This window comes from Pezoporus occidentalis, unplaced genomic scaffold, assembly GCF_034315485.1.
Source record: "Pezoporus occidentalis ecotype Australia unplaced genomic scaffold, CSIRO_AGI_Poc_V1 ctg47, whole genome shotgun sequence".
Taxonomy (NCBI): domain Eukaryota; kingdom Metazoa; phylum Chordata; class Aves; order Psittaciformes; family Psittacidae; genus Pezoporus; species Pezoporus occidentalis.
In genome coordinates this window covers 4,085,059-4,106,348 of record NW_026915802.1, presented here as the reverse complement: position 1 = coordinate 4,106,348, position 21,290 = coordinate 4,085,059, and the positions used below count along the sequence as shown (strand labels likewise).

Here is a 21,290-nt window from a genome sequence, read left to right as displayed (position 1 = left end):
CTCTCACCAAGCACCTTGTTGATTTTCATGTACCTTAGCATGCCTTCCAGGAGAATCTGCTCCAAGATTTTGCCAGGCACAGAGGTGAGACTGACTGGTCTGTAATTCCCCAGGTCAGCCATTTTCCCCTTCTTGAAAATGGGGGTTATATTTCCCTTTTTCCAGTCATCGGGAACTTCACCTGACTGCCATGATTTATCAAATATGATGGCCAGTGGATTAGCAACTTCATTTGCCAGCTCCTTCAAGACCCGCGAATGGATCTCATCAGGACCCATGGACTTGTGCACATTCAGATTTTTAAGATGGTCTCGAACCAGTTCCTCTCCTACAGTGGGTGCAAGGTCTTCATTCTCACAGTCGCTGCATCTGCCTTTCAAGACTTGGGTGGTTTGGTCAGAGCATTTGCCAGTGAAGACTGAGGCAAAGAAGTCATTCAGAACCTCAGCCTTCTCCAAATCCCGTGTAGCCAGTTCTCCCGAGAGCTTCCAGAGGGGGTCTACATTCTCCCTAGTCTGTTTTTTATTTGCTATGTACCTGTAGAATCCCTTCCTGTTACCTTTAATATCTCTAGCTAAGTTTAATTCTAACTGAGCCTTAGCTTTCCTAAGCTGGTCCCTAGCTACTCGGACAACATCCCTGTACTCTTCCCAGGCCACCTGTCCTTGCTTCCACTTATTATAAGCCTCTTTTTTCATTTGAATTTTCCTCAGCAGCTCCTTATCCATCCAAGGAGGTCTTCTGGCCCTCCTGCTGCACTTCCTTCTGGATAGGATGCAATACTCCTGAGCTTGCAGCAGGTGATCCTTGAATATCAACCAAGAGTCTTGGGCCCCTCTGCCCTCTAGGGCTATATCCCATGGAACCTTACTAAGCAGGGTCCCGAAGAGGCCAAAGTCTGCTCTCTTGAACTCCAGGGCAGTGAGCTTGCTGCACGCTCTTCTCACTGTCCTGAGGATCTCAAATTCGACCATCTCGTGATCGCTGCATCCATGGCTGCCCTGGAGCGTCACATTTCCAACCAGCCCTTCCCTGTCGGTGAGCACGAGGTCAAGCACGGCACCTCTCCTTGTCAGCTCCTTTATCACTTGCAGAAGGAAGTTGTCTTCTACACAATCGAGGAACCTCCTGGATTGCTTGTGCCGAGCCGTACCGTCCTCCCAAGAGATGTCAGGGTGGTTGAAGTCCCCCATGAGAACAAGGGCCTGCGAGTGTGAGGCTTTTCCTATCTCTCTATGGAGTGCTTCATCCACAGGTTCTCCTTGTTCAGGCTGTCTGTAACAGATCCCCACAGTAACGTCTCCCATAGCTATATTCCCTTTAACCCTGACCCACAAACTCTCTGTGGACTGCTCACCTGTCCCCAGACAGAATTCCATACTCTCCAGCCTATCCCTAACATAAAGGGCAACTCCCCCTCCCTGCCTGCCAGGCCTGTCTTTTCTAAAAAGCCTGTAACCTTCCATTCCAACACTCCAGTCATAGGAGCCATCCCACCATGTTTCTGTGATGCCTATTATATCATACCCCCGTTGACGTGCACACATCTCTAATTCCTCTTGTTTGTTCCCCATGCTACGGGCATTTGTATAGAGGCATCTGAGCTGAGCTCCAACTCAAGCTGGCTCATTGGCTGGAGTGGCTGGGATATCTCTACATTGCTCCAAGCATTTATTATAGGTTCTGGCAACTGACTGGGTGTGTTGGAATGGAATGATGCTCCCCATCCCCCAACACACCTAGTTTAAAGCCTCCTTGACCAGTCTGGCAAGCCTCCTACCAAAACTGCTCTTTCCCTTCTTTATCAGACCAGCTCCACCAGCCCCCACTAGACCTGGCCTACAAGCTTAGGTCCCATGTTCAAGACACCCAAACCCCTGACTATGACACCACCCTTTTAACCAGTTATTAACCTGGCTAATCCTCCTAGCTTTTTTTAGGTCCTCCCCTGTACCCTGGAGAATTGATGAAAAGACCACCTGAGCTCCAGAGCCCCTAACCACCTCCCCCAGGGCTCTGTAGTCCTTTATGTTCCCCAGGCTACTACTATCTATATCCCTAGCACCCACATGGATCACCAGGAGTGGGTAATAGTCCGTGGGACTTACTAGAGCAGGCAGCCTCTCTGCCACATCCCTGACCCGTGCCCCTGCTAGGCAGCACACCTCCCTTGAGACCGGGTCAGGCCGACAGAGGAGTGCTTCTGCCCCTTTCAGTGTAGAGTCCCCTACTACTACGACCCGCCGCTTTTTTCTAGCAGCATCAGTAGAGATCTTCTTTACCAGTGTATCAGCCGGCTGTTTCTGGCTCGAGTGTGCTTCCTCATTAGCCCCCTGCAGGACAGCAAAGTGGTTCTGCGTGGGACAGGGGATTTAGGGGGAAGCCCCTTGCTTTTGGTTGTCCTTTTCCTTCTTTTTTTTTTTTGTTGTTTTTTTTTTTTTTTTGTTACTAGTTCCCAGGTTCCCTGGGTTAACGGCCTCCTTCTTTCCTTCATGAGCTAAAGGTGAAGCTCGAGGCCCCTGCACAGTTTGGGCCAGGAGCAAGCATTCCTGCTTCCTCTCAGCTTCCCTGACATCCTGCAGTCTATTGACAGCATCCCGCAGCTCAGCCCCTGCTGCAGGAGAACCTCCACCAGGGAGCACCGGGTGCAGCTCTGCCCATTGTGCACCATTCCCTCACCAGACCAGTGCAGGCACTCTCTACACTCCAAGCTCTGCACTGCAGCCTCCCCTCTCATCGGCTCTCTGTGGGTGCCTATGCTGGCCGCAGCCGGGGCAACCAGAGCAGAGCTCCCAGACCGGGCCCTGATCATACGACGGGTGCTCACCTGGCCGCTCAAACTAGCTCACCGCACACCTGATCACTCGCCCTCCCTGGGGCAGGTTTTTACCCAGCCAGGGCTGGTGCCGCCGTTGCTCCTGGCTCCGCCCCGTGTGAGTCAGCTGCTCTCTCTCGTCAGCTGAGCTGCCGGCTCCTGGGCAGGTCCTGTCGAGGACTTGAGGCTCCCTCGGTGGCTCTCGTCGCTCTGAGTTGAGGCTCCTGGGTGCTGATCTCCCCCCCCCGGTCCGGTGTTGCGAGGCGTCCTCTCTCGAGCTACTCACCTCAGCAATTGACCCAACTATGTATTCTAATATATTAGGAAAACTTTCATCACTGTTTTTTGTGACAAAGGAACAGATTTCCAGATTACAGCTTCAAATATAATCCAAATATATGTATATACCCATATTCGGAAATAATAATTGCCCATTATATGAAAAAAAAAAATTGAAAACCTATTCTGATCTTTTCCAGATTTCAATATAGCTGAACTATAAATTCAGACATTTTTTTTTTAGCAGCAGCATTTGAAAATTAACATAAGTGTTGAAGATATATGACTTAATATGTCATTTAGAATAACCAATAATCTTTTAGAAGCAAAACAGTTACTTCTTTTGCCTTTTCCAGCTGACATAGGTAAAACTGGATTAGAGCAAAGAATAAAGTTACTCAACAGGAAGCAGTCACTGAAAATTCTTCTGTTTTTTCCATGTTTTTTTTTTACACTCAAAATGTACATGTATGTTTATACTTTGAGGGATTTATGTTACTGACAGGAATCTAGAAACTTTCTGAAGCAGTTTCTTGACAGATTCAGAAGAAAGAACCAATCTCCTGTATGTATCAGGAAGTATGCACTGACAGTTCACTGACAGTGAAGTTAGGCATTTGAAATTCCTTAGGAAGTACAAGAATTGGGCTGCCTTGATGATTTGTTTTCTATTTAATGGTATACCTTCACTTGAGTGGAAAAACTTCCAACCATACAGAAAATGTATTTCTATTTACCATTGTCGAGAATTTCCTATTTTTTTGTTCCCACAGACTTCTGAATTTTTTTAGCATGCATTCTTTTACAAGATGGTCTTTTACTCCAGATATATGGACATGTTTCTGACATCCAAATTAAAGTTGTATCAGTTCTAGACACTAAAAACAGGAATTTACAACACAATTTTATGCAATGAATGACCAGATGCATTAATCAGCATGTAACAATTATATTTTAAAAGGCACAAAAGGATTTAAAAAACTTGTGCTTAGCATTTAATTTGGCATTGAGTGCTCCATGTTATTTATTTGTCTTATGCAAGTGTCTAGTATCTTTCACTGGTTAAAGAATGACCAAGCTACATAATTCTATTAATAGGGAAAACCTGCCCCAAATAGAGCCTGTCTGCTCCTGTTTGTGCCTTACAGAATTAGTACAGGCTTCCCACCAACTCTAAGGACTTGCAAATACCATAGATAAACTCAGTCTGAAAATATTCAACTTTATGAAAAACAGATCTTATACTTAGTCCTGAGTAAAAAGTCTTCTGTTCCTTCTTGTTACTTTCTTTGATGCAGACGAACAATTTTCACACTGATTAGCACAGAATGGGCAGAAAAAACATAATACCTTTGGTTCTGTTACTGAGTTTTTTAATTTTAATTCCTCCGAAAAGACTTTTCAGTTTATGTAATTCTATTCTAGAGGAACTGTGTAATAATGAGAACTGAAGTCTATAAATCAGTTCTAGGCCAAGGGATTAAAGTGAACCTAGGATTTTTTTCATTTAAATTCTGAAAAAGCCTTTTACCTGAACTTAAAACACACTGTTCATCAGATGCACTATGACTGTTGCTATATGCAAGTTTTCAATTTTTTTGAAGATTTTTGCTTTGAGAAACTATCTCTGTTCATGCCTGTGACTCAAAAGATTGGGGAATGTTTAGCAGATCTACTTGAAAATCAGATTAGAGATGCTGCTATGTTATTTGAAAGATATACAGCTGAGAGGGGTTTTATAGCTCTAATAACTACATTTCAATACAAAACATGTGTACAACTGATCTCTACTAATACCTAAATTCTTTCTGCTCTTGTTTTCTGTTTCACACTTGTGATAGCTATATCAACTAACTGATGAAAAAGAAAGACACTATGACTTGCTTCTGTTGTTAGTACAGTCTTAGGTTCCAGATAGAGGGGATTTACAAATAGTAAAGGTCTGTGAGCCAATTCTCCCATGTAATTAATAGAACTGGAGAAAATGCTCTAGTTTCCTTTTAAAAAATATCTAGAAGCAGCAAACTGGATTAAGGATGAAAGATGACAGAGTCAGTGTGGTGATAAAGCAAGTGCTGATACTGGGAAAATCATACAAATGGCCTTTCTTCTACTCTGAGAAGGAGAAGGAAGGACACAACAGAAAGAAGGATATCATGTCACCTTCTTGACCAAAACCACCTTCTTCTGTTCTCTCATTTCACACCAATGCCCCTAATTAGCTGCTAAGCATGCTATGTTATCTTTCCAAAGTTGGTTGGGAGGTTAAGAGTAAGAAGCTGGGAAATAAACAGAGAACTTCTCAATTTGGTCTAAGGTAAGAGTCTAATGCAGTAGGTCTTTACACCACAAGCTTCTTCAAATCCAGACCAAAGCAAATTATTTTTTACTGAAATTAAATCTCTTTCATCTCTAACTCAAAATGTAAGCATATACTAGTATACTTCATAAACAACATACTTTGAGAAGCAAATCTGAACCCTTGCTTTCAGTGAGTAGGAATTTAGCCCATGTAATTCCACAAAATACTGTGCAGAACTTCCTCTCTGTAGTGTTTTATAGACTGAGTAAAGGAGGAAGAGAATATTGTTTGTGATAATTATCACCATCCTTGGGATGCTCTTAAATGCTTACTTAAACATTTGTTTTGAGAATGCAGCAGTATAAAATAGTCTTCCAAATTCATTAAAGAAAATCAGAAAGGAAAACATCCTTGATAAGCCGACAAGAAATAATTTCATTTTACAATGAAGAACAAAAGCTGAAAGCAAATGTTGCAGCCATAGGGGTTCTGCTAAAGCAAAACTGCCATATATGTTAAAAGTAAGCTTCAATAGAAGAGAAAGTAAATTTTCATACTTGCGTGAAATTATGGCTAAGTCTTTTATTGTAAAGCATTTCTGAGTTGAAAGTGTAGAGAAAAATCTTCCAGGTTAATATTGCAGGCTGTCTATTGGTGCTCAGGCTACATTTTGCTGACCGTGTTTGTATAATGCAATTCACTCAAGCTAAAAGGCAGAATGTGGCTGAACTTTAAAATAATACAAAGAAAATGTATGACTTTGTCCATTTTATTTTTTTCCTGCAACACTTGAAATCATTGATAAACTGTAAAAGGGAGGGAAAAAATTCTTTTTGTAATATAAGTTAAAGCTTATTAAAATGCTGATGTGAGTATACTGGTTAGCAAGTTTTCTGAGCATGACCAGCTCATGGACCTGCATGTGTTTTCTTTGTAGTAATCTGCTCTTGTATCTTTGCCCTCAAAGTCCAGCACAAGCCCTACGAAGGACTTCAGAACTTGATCATCCAGGTCACCGCATTATGTTATGAACAGTGATACTATTCTTATCACTAGCCAACAGAATCTTGAAACCATAATCTTGAGCTGCTTTTGATATGTTACCACCACCTAACATTGGTATACTTGAACAGCTGAAAACACTCAGAACCTCAATCCTCTTACTTTCACTCAGGTAAGACTTCTAAGCTCCCAATTAATTGTTTTCCATTATTTTCCTTTCTGAACAAATAGTGTTCTTGTTTTTGTCACTGTCTAACCATCACCAGCCATATTTCTAATTGAAGCTGGTGTGTAAGTGTACACTATTCTTTCACAACTTCATCTGATGCATTTACAATTTGTAAGGAATTTACAACATTTATAGATGGACTTTGTCATAAATCCTGAACTATTAAAATGAATTAAGCCACTTGATAAGTCTGGATTTTTTTTTTCCTTAATAGCTATCTTGGGGATACTTACAATAAATTATAAAATAAACTTCTGTAAACTACTTTGAAATAATTGTTTATAAAAATCGGTCACCAAAGCTGCAGTCCTTGGAGAGGAGCTAAACCGCATTTGTTGTTCCGTTAAACTTCATTGCACTTAGATGAAATAAAAAGAAGGCATACCTGGGATTCAAGCATTTAACATATTTCAGCTAATCGTGTGCTGCTTCATTTGTTTCTCATATAGGTTCGTCAAGAACCAAATCCTTCCCTTCTCTTCCCCACCTCAATTCTCAGTTTTATCAGAAGCTAATTAGGATGATCACAAGAGGAAATTACATGAATTTAAAAAGTGACTTTTTTTTCCTTTTATGAGGGGCTTCAGCTTTCTGTCAGATCAATTAGTTAATTGTACATCAGCCCCCTAACACATCTCACTTACAAAAAAGCCCTCACCTTAAATAAACAGTCGCACGCCTTCTTTTTAGGTTGAGAGCTGGAAGCTCATTATAATTGGGGTCTGCTGCTGTTTCTTTGAGCATGCTTTTATCAGGGTATCAAGCTGCATGTAACACAATCTTATTCCATATGAACAAGAATGTTATCAAAATAAACCTTTTCTGGTGCCCCTCTTCTTCCCTGCTTTCGCTGCTGTAATGCTAACTGAAATAGACTATTAAAAAAAAAAAAAAAAAGGGATGCTAGGGAGTCCTCAATTAGGCTAAGCAAGATTGAAAGGGAATTTTATATTCATATGGTATTTTAACTTCAATGTTGTTATTGAATCCTGCATTCAATTACACTGCAATTGTACTATTAATGTCCCTTATATACAGTATTATACTAGCAGTGAAGTATACAGTGGCTTTTGAGAGGTCACACTGTTTAAAAAAACAGATATGATGTAGCTGAGTGTCTTTTAGAACTGTTCTGCTGTCTAGTTTTACATGCTTTTTCAAATACATTCTGACTTAATCCTTTCCTTTAGTGTCCTATTTCTTTCTGAGTCAAGACTCCCAGCTACAAAAGCCACCTAAAAAAAAACAAGGGCTGAATAATTAAATAACCTAAGGTTTTATGTTGGAGTATTAGTGCAGCTGTAACATGTATACTTCATTTATTTAGAGACAGTACGTATTTTCACATACACGTGTATATTCTTTTTCTGTGTGTATGCTTAGGTCTGTTATGCAAGACTACTTAGTAAGTTGTGAAAATAGCATTTCTCGAAACGTGAACAATGCAAATACATGATGTTATTATGAAACACAAACACTGTACAGGAGAGTGCAATTCCTTTCCGCAGCAATGTGGTTGCTACTAGATGTGTGTCCTAAGTCTGCAGTTGAAAAGATAATAGACACATTAACAGCTGTTCTCATGGAAAGAAACAGCTCATGTCAAAAGTACCTTAAAGCTACAACAAACATTACAGATCAACTGTTTATTATAGGCTTCTGTTTTAAAATTACTATCAAGTTTAACATCTTGGAGTCGGAGGCCTATGAAACACAAAATGAAGAGTTTCCAGTGCTTAGGCATTCATTTTCAAGCTCTTTGTTAATAGTAATGATTGAAAATAGACATTTAGGAATCTTTTCACTCATCACTGAAACAGAGATGTGTCCAAAATTGAATGTGGCAGCTGTTTAGCAGGACATGACAACACTAAACAAACGTTTAAACAAGGAGAAGGAAAAATACAAAAATTTATATTTCAGTAGGTTTTAATTACAGAAGGCAATGCAGGAATAATTGTTTGTAAATGTTTAACATCCTTTCCAGAAATAGGCTTTGGATCCTGAAATACACCAGCATTCCAGTGATTATTAATATGATAGACTTCAGTGTTCTGGTATATTAGTGTAAATAAAACTGCACCCCTAACTTATCAATGCCACACTGAGAAATTTTTCCAAACCAAATATAACCTATAGGTAAGGATGGTCTCCAAAGGTTTTACACCAGTGAGAAATGTTTTCCAGTGTGTTCAGTATATCACGTTTGTCACTGCAGTCAACTGCTGTTTTGCCATTAGTTTAAACAGTAAGCAAAAGTTGTTGTAGTGGTCTGCAGCTGTATCAGCAGTTAAGTTTGTGGGCATCACAGATGATACTTTCGGAAAGTCAAAAAGCATGGATTTAAGACGGAACTGGAACACAATATTTTTTGTTATTGTATTTGTGGTTGTAGATCCCAAGGAATGAAAAAAGAGTGTAAGTAAATGAATTTTGTGCTTTATTGCATAAAAAGATCTATATTAGGGATAAGAAAAGAACATTGCTGATGTTTTTGCACTGACAAGGTATTTTAGGAGTGTTTGTATGGGAAGGATGTCTGTTGTGGCCTAACAATATCTTTAACTGGATATAACTAGGTCTAGATTTGTTCAATAATTCATAATGTTTACTTAATTGCCAATAAAGTATACAGAGTGTTAAAGACATCAATACTATATTGCAAGAGAGACCACAGAAGAATGAAAATGCATTTAAGTCGAGAGCAGTGCATGAGGAAGGCTTTAGTATGATCAGAAAGTGAGAAGTAGAAACCCTAGGGAAGGAATCCGTATGAGCAAACCTCAGCTCACTGCCCTCTTCATGTTTAGTCATGTATGCTTTTCATTTACTTTTGAGAAAGTGAGAAGCTAAGAACAAAGTCAAGACACAGGTGTCAAGAGTCATTTTTTATGGAAGCAAACACAAACAAATGATGAATGAAAATGAAATCAGATGATAACAATTAATTTTAATTAAGATTTTAAGCATTTTAATTGTGTGACAATATGTGATATGATGTTCAAGCAGCCAGAGAAAACCATTAGGGAGGAGTTGGAACAGAAAGCAAGAAGATGGTTCTAGTTATCTGTATGACAAGTAATAGACAGTCTTGGCTAACCTTTTCCCTAAAACTCAAAGGACACTCCTGATGAATGCAAGTTATTTTAGTTTACTGATGTTCCTCATAGCAATTTTTTAAAAATGAAAGAAAGTTTCTAAATTCCTTTTTGAAAAAGATTAAGAAAGAGTCAGTTTCTGCAAGCATTAGTTCCACTGATGAGCACTTAACAGTTGTAAACTCTAGTGTCATGTTGGCCTTACCTGAGATTTCTTGCATGGGTTATGCATACTTTATTATACTATTCCCTAACAGAAACTTTTTTAAGTAATGAAGAATGACCTTTTCGGTCTCAAAGTAGCTGTTTCCTACAGTAAGAAGAAAGACAAATTGTAGTTTGGTTTGAAATAGTAAACAACGTGAAAATTTCCTCGGTGACCTGACTAGACTTTTTCATTACGGCACATTAGAAAAAGTTTGACTTACTTGAAATATGTTTATGTTTTGGTATGATGTTGAGCTGAATGTTAGTGTTGTAAGTTTTGAATCTGAACTGCTTCACAGCCTTTGGATATTTTGGGATGTGTCAGTTTGGCTGAAGTCCAAATATGCCCTACAAGGATTTTTATTTTGCCATACCAAATGCCAGAGCTGTTTCTTTTTTGTTGTTGAGTGCTTTAGGGCAGAAGCATGTGGGCAGGCTAGGGCTCAAGAGAAAGGAGTGACTGGCCACCCTACATACGTATTTTTCTCACAAACTGAATGCAGGTGGTACCATCTGCAGTCAACAGTAAAGGCTTTCAGAAAGGATGAAAAAGTGTCAGGAAGATCATTTTCACAGAGGTGAAAACAATTTTAAGAACAATTTTAACCATGGGTTCAAGAACTAGCTGTGATCTCAACAGCTGATAAGCTGAATAAAATTAACTTAAATTCTAACAAATATCTTGCAAACAGTAACAACTGAGTAACATTCTTAGTGGGTGCCCATTTGGAATACTTGTTTTTCAGCAACTGAAAAATTATTTTGTGGAGTGCTTACACTCTAAATACATTTGCATAGCTAGCTTATCATCCTGATGAAGTGCTGGATGATGACTTTATTGCTGATGAGGACATTTACTTTCCTTTGAAAAAATGGTCAATAACAGGAACACTAATGGGCCCTTGAAAACCCAAATATGGAATAAAAAATTGTCCATAGTGTACAATTAAAAAAAAAATATCTGAAGATGCAAACTGCTGCAAATAGATTTTCTAAGAACTTGAATGACTTGGTCTAACCATTCTAACTTCTGTAGGCTTGCCTAAATAAAGGAAGAGGAAAACTTAAAATCTCAGTTATCTTTAAAAAAAATACAATGGGATCTCCTTACACTTATAAATTCATGGAGAGTGAGATTGAGTGCAACCTCAGCAAGTTTGCCGATGACACCAAGCTGTGTGGTTTGGTTGATATGCCGGAGGGAAGGAATGCCATCCAAAGGGACCTTGACATGCTTGTGAGATGGGCTGATGCCAACCTCATGAAGTTTAACCATGCCAAGTGCAAGGTCCTACACCTGGGTCGGAGCAATCCCAGGCACATCTACCAGTTGGGCAGAGAAGAGATTCAGAGCAGCCCTGCGGAGAAGGACTTGGGGGTGTTGGTCAATGAGAAACTGAGCCTGAGCGAGCAGTGTGAGCTCGCAGCCCAGAAAGCCAACCGTATCCTGGGCTGCATCAAAAGGAACGTGACCAGCAGGTCAAAGGAGGTGATCCTGCCCCTCTACTCTGCTCTTGTGAGACCTCACTTGGAGTATTGTGTGCAGTTCTGGTGTCCTCAACATCAAAAGGACATGGAACTGTTGGAACAAGTCCAGAGGAGGACCAGGAGGATGATCAGGGGACTGGAGCACCTCCTGTATGAAGACAGGCTGCGAAAATTGGGTCTGTTTAGCCTGGAAAAGAGAAGGCTGCGTGGAGGCCTCTTAGCAGCCTTCCAGTATCTGAAGGGCACCTATAAGGATCCTGGGGTTGGACTCTTCATTAGGGACTGTAGTGATAGGACAAGGGGTAATGGGTTCAAACTTAAACAGGAAAAGTTTAGATTGGATATAAGGAAGAAGTTCTTTACTGTAAGGGTGGTGAGGGACTGGAATGGGTTGCCCAAGGAATCTGTGAATGCTCCATCCCTGGTGGTGTTCAAGGCCAGGTTGGACAGAGCCTTGGGTGGAACAGTTTAGTGTGAGGTGTCCCTGCCCATGGTAGGGGGGTTGGAACTAGATGATTTTAAGGTCCTTTCCAACCCAAACTGTTCTGTGATTCTATGTTTCTATTTGCAACTTAAAACACAGCCACTGACTTGTAGCTCCTGTGATGGATCCTTAGTGCTGTCTTGCTGCTCATTCCTGTCATATAACACTTGCCTTTGAACCCTGCTCCTACGCAGTTGAGTCCCTTGCTGGAATTTATGCTGAGTGTTTCTGGATGAGAAAAAGGATGAAATATTCTAAGTCAAGCATAATTTGAAGATTTAGGCTTGAAAGTGAGTTGGATTACTTATGTCATGGCAAAACCACCACATCTTCTGTTCCATTTTCTATAGCACTTGTGCATGTGTATTGACTTACACAAGTTTTAAAAGCATAGCTCTTTATTGGACCCAACTGATTTTCCGTCTCAACAGACTATACTGAACTGACACTTGATCAGTTTCTAAGTAAGAGAGTGAGGTGAAGTCTAGAAAGAACAGCACTGATCAACAAGACAAACACAATATTTTTAAGAATATGAAAACATAAAGACTTTCCATCAGTGACTGAACAAGTTATGAACCTTTTTTTTTGAATCCTCTTATTTATTTTTCTTGTAAATATTGTTTCAGCAAATTGAGTAATGTCACCAAATGATTTTCACAAGCTTAACGTTTTAATGCAATCCTCAATGTTCTTTATCATTTGCAATTTCAGTAAACAGTCTCCTGAGTTTCTAACAGACTACTTTCCAAACCTTTTTATTTGTAACTTACTTGCAAAGAACAGACCTGAGTGCCTATTTTATTTGAGGGATTGCTATAAATTAGTGCAGTCTCATCCAACTGCGGTATCTCAGCAAATTTGTATTTTAAGTCAGTAAAAGAGGCTAGATTGCAAACATGGAGGCTAATCTGCACTCTGCATTTCCAGAAGGCAGTTTTATCAATAACAAAGGTGATAATACATCCTTTATTCTGAGGCACAATGAGCTTAATTCACACCAGCCACCTCTCAGATGAAAAATCTGCTCTAGGATCCATGCTCTGTTCAGTTCTTAGTTTTTCAGAGTAGACTTGGTAAGTTACGTGAATAGTCCTGTGAAAACAGTGAAAGAGAGCTGTATTTTCAACTACTGCAGAAGCATCAGGTCTGCTCATGCCATAGGGAGTGGGATATATGTGTGCTGTATTTCAGAGAACCTGCTTGAAAATCACAAAAGCTAACAGCTCAAATGGGGCAATATGCAGGTTAGAGTTTTCCAGGACTATAAGGGTCTATATCTCTTAGTTTTGTACCTTTTGCTGGAACCAATAGTTTTTATCCTCTGACATCTTGCAGTTTGCCTCCACCTCTTCCTTAAATGAGCATGCTAAAAATGTCAGGATAATCTAAACCAGATTTTACTGTGATACAAAGATGAACAACTTTTAAAGAAGATATGCAGTAATAATGTGTCCAGCAGATATTAAAAAAAAAAAGGAAAAGAAACAGTAGCCAAACACATGACACCCCCCCCCCCAAAAAAAAAGAACAAAACCCAAAAAAATAAACCCTAACAAAACCAAAACCAATGGTTCCCCATGTTTGTTCTTTTCTACAGGGTCATACTCCATTTAGTACACATCACTAGTTTTCTTTACTGTCCACTGTTGTCGGTTGACACCAGCCATTGTCTGAACACCCGGACTTTCTTGCTTACTCCCCTGTCCCACAGGATAAGGGGTAAATACAAGGAAGCTAAAACTTGTAGGCTGAGATGAAGACAATTTAATAGATAAAGCAGAAACTGTGCTTGCAAGCAAAAAGAAAAGAAGGAATTTACTCATTACTTCCCATCAGCCAGCAGATGTTCAGCTATGTCCTGGAAAGTGGGATATCAGCATGTGTAACAGGAGCTTGGCAAAATAAACGCCGTGATCACAAAGGCAACTGCTGTTAAGAGCAATGCCAAGAAAGAGAAACCAGAAATCCTCCCAGCCAAGGGTCACTCTGGAGATCAGATTTCCAACCTAAACATCTCTTCTCCCAATGCAAAAAGTAGCTAACTTTAGCAAAATCAAGGACTACACCTTATTGTTGTTCTTTCTTACTTCTGGATTTCTGAGTAAGGGGATGGCTAGTTTGAGAGTCAACTAGGAAAGATAGCCTGTAGCTAGGCAGTTCTTCATTCAGACTTTTGAAGGACTTATGACTTTTGCCTGGTCTGTAATAAACGTTCAGCTTGAGTGGAGAAAGCAGTGTTGCAAATGTTTACTGATGTTGGCTCCAAGCAGAGGAAGTCTCTGCTGCAAAAGGTGCATTGCTAGGGGAGATTGCAAAGACCTTTATGCTTCTCGAAGAAATGTATTTTGCCTTATCTAGACTTTGCTAGAAGTTCATTCTTTGCACTGCATTGAACAAGGATTATACACAGTTTTAGAAGTATTATATACGGAACTATATCATTAATTCTACCTGTGCTAGACAACTGTATGAACTTGTATCAAAAGTTATGTTTTAAGTAACTATATCACATGTACATTTAGTGTAATTTGACAAGTATTAAAACTGAGGGTGGAAAAAAAGGAATAGGAAGAAGTAATGTAGACTAAGAGCTCTCTGCTATTAGTAGGGTAGCTGAAGTGTCTGCATGGGAGTAATAAAACAATTTCTTTTTGGAGAGATGATCCTGATGAGCACTAAATAATTGCAAATCCATTTATTTTAAAATCTTGGTCTTAGCAAAAGCCAATTTTTGTTATCCTACAAAAAGCAGTATTCCAGTTGTATTCAATATACAGCTGGGCCATAAATACATGTGGAAAGGAAGAAAGGAATTTTTGAAAAATTATGTGTATCATTTATCTCCATATTTCTTTTTCTATGCAAGAAATGTAAAAGAGGTTTCTTAATTTGCAATGGGTACAAGAGCATCTGAAAAAAATTTAACTATTTTGGCTGTCACACTTACAAAGATACTCTAATTTGCAGAATTTGACCTCTGGGGATTCCAGAGATGAGAAAGCAAGAATTGTAATTGATCCTGTTCTGCCATGCCACAACATCAACTGCTGTGGTGTTTTTAGTGAGGAAGCATAAGTATGGTATTTCTGACTTCTGTTTTGTCAATGCCACCTTTGGACCACATAAAAACAACTCATTCTAGCAACTCCCCTTCAAAATATTGCTGAAACCCTTACAAAGTGCATTTAAGCTGTCTTAAAATTTCTCTACCACTTCCAAAAGGTGTAGTATCTCCTCTTATTTTGGTTTTGTTTCCAAGATGAACACTGCTTCTGTGAATGTTCTGAACACCAAGGTATTCAATTACTCAAAGCTCCATGTATCTAGTAAATTCATGACAAATTATTCTGTGACCTGCTTCCAAAAAAGGGAAAACATTCCTACTGTAGAAGACAATTCAACTGCAAAGCTAGCTTGCATAAAAAAATTAGCGCAAAGGAAATTCACATACTATAAGTATTCATTTATTGAAACGATCTTTAAACAAAATTGTAATAGATGCACTATGATTAATTATTCTTACAGTGGACTACTCCTTAAATTTTTTGTAAGGTCATTATCAGTTTAATCAGTTTGCATTGCTAAAGACCACAAAAGATGTTACTTTGTAGAGTAAGTTTGGAAATTAACAATTAGAGCATATGAGCTATTCTAAAATAAGCCTATGTGTATACAGTAATTAGTTTTTTCATCTCATTAAAGATTACAAATATATCCCATATTACTGCAACACTTTAATAAGAATGTTACCATTTTCCATAGAAAAAATTCCAAAGATTTATGCTAACAACAGCAATTATGTATGAAATAAACATATGCCAACAGTATGTAGTCTTTGGGTTCACTGAGACACATGTGAGGAACGCAGTGGTTTTAGGATGAGTTTATAGTGATGTACTGCTCATCAGAAGTTTGACTTCTTTTTTCAAAACTGCTCAGCATATGTGCTTATTTTCCTAGTCGTCTTGAGAAAATTCTGTCCACTGCAAATTATGGTTAAGAATAATTCACTAGGCATGATATACGTACTAGATCTGATAAATGATTGATGCTACTGAATATATACAAATTGTAGTTTCTATCTGGGCCAATGCATGAGGGACCCTTAGAAGACTTTTTTTACTTGAGTGCCTAGACAGAGATAAAGCTATAACTTAACTACCTTGTAATCATAATAGGACATGCAAGTTGTATCTTCTCCATCAGTATAATTCTTGCAACCTTTGCCAGCTAGAAGTGTCATGGTAAGTATGGAGCAAACCACAGGGCAGATAAATTAGTCATTGCCCTTTGGTGTTTGGTTGTTTTTTCTTCAGTTGTCATTTTTCTGTAAGCCTGAATTCTCTCTCCCACCATACAGATATTATTACATGGGCAAAATACACACAGACACTCTAATGTTAGTGAAGTTCATTGTAGTAATTCAGTAGAAGAATGTATGATTGTTAGATTAAATATTCACATTTCCATATGACTGGAGGTGTAATAAAGAGGGAAAAATATGGTTGTAGAAAAGTTTCATGTGTTAAGAGATGGCAGGATTTGTTCTGGTCTCAAAAGTTGGGCAATACTGCTTGCAGTTCAGCCACACAGAGAAACTAAAGTATATATTTGACAGTAGCCTACAAATACAAAGATGCACTTCTTAAGCTAGTTAATAGGACAAATGTAGGCAGCAGATATTTCAGGTGAATCACGGCAGAACATGACTGGTTTACTATCAAAAGAATCATTTACTGCTGTAAGTACCTTGCTGCTTTAAGCAAGACATACCAAAATTGTTAGAGTGTAACAGTCAGTTTACAAATGTTGCTCCCCCACAGGCCATATAGGAAAAGCATGTCATCCAGATTCAAAACATGTGTATCATTAATGAAAATTAACATTAAATTCACTCTTTAATTAACAGGTTGCATTTTATTAATTTATCTTTTAGCTTGAAAAAAAAGATATCAAATCTTCAACAACTCAACAGTAAATACCTATTTCTTCCCTCATCTCCTGACTTTGGTTTTTAGCCGTAGTTGAAATGGCTAGTGTTCATATTTTTCTAACTCCACAGGGCTACTCTGAATCTCTTCTCTGCCCAACTGGTAGATGTGCCTGGGATTGCTCCAACCCAGGTGTAGGACCTTGCACTTGGCATGGTTAAACTTCATGAGGTTGGCATCAGCCCACCTCACAAGCGTGTCAAGGTCCCTCTGGATGGCATTCCTTCCCTCCAGCATATCAACCGAACCACACAGCTTGGTGTCATCGGCAAACTTGCTGAGGGCGCACTCAATCCCACTGTCCATGTCAGCGACAAAGATGTTGAACAAGACCAGTCCCAACACCGATCCCTGAGGGGCACCACTCAAAACTGGTCTCCAGCTGGACATTGCGCCATTGATCACAACTCTTTGCGTGCGGCCATCCAGCCAGTTCTTTATCCATTGAGTGGTCCACCTATCAAATTGATATCTCTCTAATTTAGAGACAAGGATGTCGTGTGGGACAGTGTCGAATGCTTTACAGGAGTCCAGGTAGATGACATCAACTGCTCTACCCCTGTCTATCAGTTCCGTAGCCCCATGATAGAAGGACCACCATAACACCACCATAAGGCAAAAAGCTTTCTACAAAGACTTTGTGATTCTGCAATTTGATTATACTTTCCTCCCCAGACATCGATTGCAGCATTTTTCATTTAAAAAATAGTTTATTAATACATTATGTATTTATACACCCTATGTGTTCTTATGTATGTGTATATAATACTGATCTGTTTGCATAGTTAATTGAAAAAGTGTTCTAATTTCCACCCTTATTGGATATATTTGGGAAATTGCAGTCAGTAATCTTAGAAGTTAGTTTTAATGCAACGATAACCTTACAGACACCTTCTCAGGAAGTCATACCTTCTAGAAAAAAGTTTTATCCAAGAGCGTCAATCCATTCAGCAGGAACTCCACAAACACAATGAAGGAATTATTTTCTTTCTTATCAGTGCTTTTGAAAGTGCTTTGAAATAATTGCTCAGACTTCCAGGAAAATTTCTTCACAAATAACATTTAACCTGGGAGAGCTGTACAGCTATGAGCTGGACAGTAGGTGAAAGAAAAAAGAAAATGTGTCCAGGCTGGACAATATCAAGCTGATAAATTCTGTATTAATCTGTATTAATCTGAAACATTTAAGTCAATATTTTTATATTAGCCTTCGACTACTCCCTGAGTTTGAAATCAGTACAATGAGGAATGTATATAGTGGTTCCCACTGGACCAAACTACATTTATAAACCTTACAATACTTTTCTGTGTAAAGACCTAGGCTATGTAGAATAATTTGGAATTCTGCAGTAATCAAGCTTGAAAGTATAGAGGACCAGACACAGAATATAAAGGGCTGTGACCTATAGATCAGAGTGGCATCACAATGTTTTTTATAACATAGATTTCATGAAAGAAATATGAAAAAAAAAGAATATGATGCTTTTAAAGTGCAGTTCCATTTCATTAAAAAAAAAACAAACAAAAAACAATCATAAAAAACCTATTGCCTTTTCTCTGAAAAAAAGGAAAAAGCTCAATTTAGCTATATAAAGATGAAAAACCCACAGTTATGTAAGAAAGGGACTTAAAGAAAGCACAAGCATAGCAAATAGCCACTACTTTCATGCTGCTCAATGACCAGAGCTCTGACAAGGCTAACAACAGAAGCAGTTTTAAACCTTCAAAGACACTTCTTCCTTCAATATGCTTGTGATGCTGTATCAAGAACCAAGCAACTCATCAGGGTAGCAGATAGTTATTATATCCATGAGTTCCCTTTAAATTTTAGAAATCAGATTTATTTTGGGATAAGGAAAACTCTCAGCTGGAATTGCAAATGATTAAATCACAGTTCTATACCTGGAGTTAAGTCACAACCTGACCACTGGGGGAGAAGGAATGACAAGAACATCCCAGGACATCCCAATGACACAAAACCTTGAATATAGATTTTTTTTTCTGCTACCTTTCCCACTGCCTGGTCTTGCACATTTGTTGCAAGTAATGGTGCACTACTAAATAAAGAGTTCTGTCTGAATTGGTTACTTCTTGAGACAAGAAATTAGTAAATCCTTTGCACAAACCTGCATACTTTATTTTTCCTTTCCCTACAGTCCATACCTTAATAATGTAGAGAATGCCAAATTAAAAAAATCCATATTTAAATTAGTCATGAATGCAAAATATAGCTGGAAAAGAAAATTCCTTGAGAAATTTTTGTGGGTTTATGATAGACACTTCATATTCCTTTTTCTCACACACAGCATTTTTTTACTACAGACCCAATAAGACAAGGTTAAACTGGATTCTACTAGGTTCTTTCATCAACAGAATAGTCATTTGCATTCTAACTGCAAGTACTTTATTATTCATGACCAATCAGAAAAACCACTGACAATTTTCAAAACCTCAATTAAATTTCAAGGCTTACAATGTGAAGGGGATGGGTGGTGTGTTGGGGGGGTAGAACCCCCCTGATTTGTCTCTAAAACCATGAGTAAATTTCATAGTAGAGACAGAAAGAACCCCTACAGGGCCACTTTATGAAACATTTTTCCCCGATTCTTTTGTGCTGCTACTGTCTGGATTAGAAACAGAAATAACCTGATTGCCCTCTACCAGAAATAAATAGAAGATCAAAGCTGAATTAAAACTAAACTTTTAATGACAACTTCAAGAAATGTAATTGCAATCTGTATAGTCTTAGTAGGCATGACTACTTATCAGATATTCCTCATAATTTGCAACACACATCACATATAGGTTGAAATATAGGCATGTGTAAACATTTCTTTGTCTTTGAAGGGAGAAATGTCTAACACATTTTCTCTCTGGGATTTCCATTGGCTGATGTGATACCTTTAGCAGGGGCAAAACTGGTCAATCTGAAAGATTCCTGCTGAACTCAGTCAACAGGCTGAACATGACCTTGGCAGCTGTTTCTGCTTTCAAGGTGACTACAAACGCTATAAACTGTTTTCCTTTCCATCCCTCATAGGATTAAACAGCAATAGATTCAAAAATAACTAACTTAAATATAAGTCTCAAGAGAAAGTAAAAAAAAAAAAAACACCAATAAATACATCCAGTGGGGAGCTATAATGTCCAGGAAAATGTCTGTTTGGGGTCATATTCAAGGACTATGGCTCCTATTTGGCTACAGTGTGCTACACCTCTTGCTTAAGGCAGACTGTTATGCTGCACATTTAGAATCTCTATGCTACCAACCCCTATTTTTCTTTTTGGCAGAACATGCTTCTTATAGAATCATAGAATGGTTAGGGTTGGAAAGGACCTTAAGATCATCAAGTTCCAACCCCCCTGCCATGGGCAGGGACACCTCACACTAAACCATGCCACTCAAGGCTCTGTCCAACACAGCCTTGAACACCACCAGGAATGGAGCATTCACAACTTCCCTGGGCAACCCATTCCAGTGCCTCACCACCCTTACAGTAAAGAACTTCCTCCTTATATCCAATCTAAACTTCCCCTGTTTACGTTTTAACCTGTTAGCCCTTGTCCTATCACTACAGTCCCCAGGATTAAATAAATCAGATAGGAAGAAGGCATTACACTTGAATGTTCTGAATTAGATATGTTCAGCCTGCAGCCTAGAAACTGTGAATTGAGACTGTAAGAAAGAAAGGATTTATTCTTTCCTTCCATTACAAGTTTAGAAACCCCAGTCTGAGCATTCTATAAAGAAATGGTTTTTTGCCCATCACTCATGGAGCACTAGAGGTTGAGTGTAAAAGTTAGAAACTGTAACACAAGTGTACATTTGTCCCTATTCAGAGTTAAAAATATTGGGACTTATTGTTATGAAGCAGCATTTGGCACAGAATCTCTGGGAAGAAGTGAAGCAAAATGTGCGATACCTCCACTTTGCCCACAGCCATTTAGTCTCCTGCACTTGCTGAAAAAGGAGTCACAGCAAGTAAACAGGCAGACATTCAGGACTACCACACAGCAGGGAATCCCTAGTAGCAATTTATGAGAGGTTTCTACTTACTTACGCCATGTGTACAGTTCAAGTAGAGTCAAGCTGCTGAGGGAACCTTTTCCAAGGACCTACTTCTACCCTTGGATTTCAAAACAACATGCTCATGTAAGTAAACATAGACATGCTGACGATTCAGTGTATAACATCATTTAAATATATCCAAGCATTTCTTGACAAACCCTTCCCTCATACTTTTCAAGCTGATAAGATACAGAATGTGTTCCAAGATGCATGGGCATTGGGGTACTGTTTGCATATTTTCTCTTCTTTCCTGGCCCAGTCTCCTCATGGAGAAATGAACAGAAGCATCAAAAAATCTTACAAAGGACCTTTTCTCTTCAAAT

The 21,290-nt window shown here is 38.9% G+C and overlaps 1 long non-coding RNA gene across 1 annotated transcript in view; it reads right to left on the bottom strand.

The window, feature by feature from the left end:
- Nucleotides 1–1,127: 1,127 nt before the first annotated feature.
- The window catches only part of LOC134172727 (uncharacterized), a 370,358-nt gene continuing 350,195 nt past the window's right edge, over nucleotides 1,128–21,290 (bottom strand). Inside the window, exon 3 of the long non-coding RNA XR_009967985.1 lies at nucleotides 1,128–1,229. This is a non-coding gene — a long non-coding RNA (uncharacterized LOC134172727). The remainder of the gene's footprint in view (nucleotides 1,230–21,290) is intronic.